The following is a 3,431-nucleotide window of genomic DNA, read 5'->3' as shown; positions in this document are numbered from 1 at the left end:
TCCTCTCGCCTAGAAAATTATGACTTCACAAAAAGAAAACTCTTTGAAGCCAAAGAAATCCACCTCTACAAATCTTGGACCAACACAGAGGGTATTACATATATCGCCATCAGCCTACACAGAGTTAGTATGTGACAGACTATCAATATACCATTCAGTTACCATCCAGTATGCTTGTTTATAATATATTTTTTCTGTTTTTACTCTCTACCTGCCATATCAAATGATGTGATACTTGTCATAAATTACATTTTATTATATAAAATTTGCTGCTTGTCACTACACAATGTGCATATATACTTCTCATCACCTGGATGCAGTCACTTTCAGCTTGATAATGGTGTAAGAATCTACGTTCAAATGTCGCTGTCTGCTTTGTCCAAGTTGTTCATTTGAAGCCAACCCTCTCTGAAAAGCCAGTCCCGGTCTCTATTCCCAAGGAATAATGCTTTGATGCTGACATAGTCAAGTGATGCTCAAGTTTATTTGTTATATTATTGTTTCTATTTATTTCAGCACTTTATAAATAAAATATATAATTACAGTCCTACATCTTGTCCTGATGTTTTGTACATTGTTCTGGACTGATTTGACTGCACAGAACAGATTCCACTGTTATTTACCGTGTATCACTCATTACCAACTCTGTCCTGTACAGATTCTACTGATACTTGCTGTGTCCTGTACATAATCAACTCTGTCCTGTACAGATTCCATTTGCTCTGTGTCCCACACATCATCATCCCTGTCGTGTACATATTCCGCTGTTCTCTGCTCTGTGTCCTGCATATTGTCAGCCCTCTACTGTGCAGATTCCAGTGTTATTTACTCTGTGTCCCACACATCATCAACATGTCCTGTACAGATTCTGTTTATTCCATATCCTACACAGTAACAAGTTGTGGTTGAAGCACATACAACTTCATAGTTGTTGTGACTGTAGAAATTATTGAGTTAAGGTAGTAGCATGTTTAGACCATAACACACAAAACCATTCTGTCTGGACAGCACCCGCAAGTCATGCTTACACTTCACCATACATGCGGAAGGTTATACTTTTCCAGCTACTTGGAACAGCTGGACAAGCCAAATACACCCCCTATATCTACTGACCATGTACTTCACAGGGAAAGTCCAGCATAATATGGCTTTCTGGGAATGGTGACCACGGACAGTTGTAACTCTGCGTGTAACCCATGTCCTGGCTAACCTTGGTCATCTAGGTATAAATCAGTATGGTTGAAGACCATACCAGCATCCAAACATACAACCTTCAAAGTCATCTCAATTGACTACAGAAACTATCGAGTTAAGCTAGTGAGGTGTGAGGTGAAGGTGAAAATTGGGATTTACGTCGTGCTTGAGAATATTTCACTCATATGGCGGCGTGCATGCGTGCGTAATGTAATGCGGCTGCTTGTACTAGCCCAGACTTAAGCTGGTTTTATAGTGCTAGCCCACTGAGATACCATGCCGCAGTGAAGCATGAATACCCCACTCAGACACATTATACTGACTCCGAGCCGACCAGTCCTTGTTGTACCCATTAATGCCGCCAGACAGGGACCAACAAGTACCATATTTTAACGTCTTTTGGTATGACGCGGTCGGGGATCGAACCCGCGACCTTCTGCTCTCCGGGCGGACGCTCTAACCACTACACCACGGAGGAGGTCTTAAGCTAGTAGCATGTTTAGACCATAACACTGAAAACCATTGTGTCTGGCTAATAAATCGGTATTTCCTAAGTCAAGTGTTTCAACTTGACCTGAACCATTTTAAACAACATTCAATACATTAGAAAGGGGCATGTCTCAACTGGAACTGAAAGATTAGAACACTAACTTTGTATAGTACATGAACAAGTTGGGTCTCTCAACTGGAACTGAACTGGAGAACACTTACTCATTAAACCACCTGCAGAAGTTATGCCTCTCAACATGAACAAAAAGATCAGAAGACTTTGTCTGCTACATGAACAAGCTATGCTTGTCAAATGGAACTCACATGATAGAGGATTAAATCATCATACTGCATATAGAAGTGCCTCTCAAACAGAACAGAAATATGAAAAGACTAACTTTGTATGCTACATGGACAAGTTGTGCCTCTCAACTGGGACTGTAACAATAGAAGTGACTGAGTGAGTTTGGTTTTACACCGCTTTTAGCAATATTCCAGCAATATCATGGTGGGGGACACCAGAAATTGGCTTCACACATAGTACCCATGATGGGAATTGAACCTGGGTCTTAGGCGTGATGAGCAGACACTTTAACCACTAGGCTACCCCACCGCCCCCAAGTGAGGAACAGTGTGATAATTGTGATCAAACTCGGACATCCTCCAAATCTAATGCAATAAGCAAACACAATAATATGGATTCAACTAGGCTCCAATAATTTTCACATCAGTATCTTGGCAATTCTGTATATTAACCAAAGACAGTGTGCATGAAGATAGGTGTGGCGGTTGACATCCAGTGCTTTCCAGTAGCTTCCATTATTATACTCAGTAAACATTCCTATGCATTATAATAGTGTTGGGAATTGGTTAAAATCTCATAATTGATGATTGGTTCATTACAACCGATCAGTCATCGAAAATAATTGGTTAGCATCATTTATGAAATTTGTTAATGTACACAAAAAATAAGAAAAATAAAATGAAGTCCTTTGGGGGGGTGTTGGGCAAAATTTCACATCTTTAAAGGATGACTAGTATGTTAGGAACATAAATTTCTTGGAGTCTTTAAGACAAATTCAATCATGACTTGGAGCGAAAGCTAGTATGTTAGGAACATGTTTAAGAGGCAGTGCTTTTGAAATGTATCAGACCAAACCAACCTTGAGGGAGTGAGTGAGTATGATTTTTTGCCGTTTTAGCAATATTCCAGCAATATCACAGCAGGGGACACAAGAAATGGGCTTCACATATTGTACCCATGTGGGGAATCGAACCCGGGTCGTTGGCATCATGAGCCAATGCTTTAACCACTAGGCTACCCCACCGCCCCTACCAACCTTGAGAAAAATATTGTTAATGAAAACAAGTGTTCCAGAATTGTTTGTGTTCGATTATGAGAAAACTTGGTCGTTTAGTCACTGCGACCAATCTTCGATTATTTCAATTAATCGGACCACCACTACATTATAATGCAAATTGCTGAATGAAAACAATATATATGCATTAGTTCCCATTTATGTGACCCACACTGTTGGGATATGACAACAGGATTTCTGACATGATGGAATAGAAATATCACTGATCGTAGCATCGAGACAGCTGAGATGGCTTTGCAAGCTTGAAACCCTTAAGAAGTTCTATTCTGGCCAAACAAGGTCTTGCCATCCTGCTCTGCTTGATTTAATTTCACTTAATTCACCTTGACTTATCCCTTATCAAACCCTTATAACACCATAAAGACAATA

Source organism: Haliotis rubra, unplaced genomic scaffold (genome assembly GCF_003918875.1).
Source record: "Haliotis rubra isolate DU_JTF1 unplaced genomic scaffold, ASM391887v1 Scf462, whole genome shotgun sequence".
Taxonomy (NCBI): Eukaryota; Metazoa; Mollusca; class Gastropoda; order Lepetellida; family Haliotidae; genus Haliotis; species Haliotis rubra.
This window is presented reverse-complemented; position numbering follows the sequence as displayed.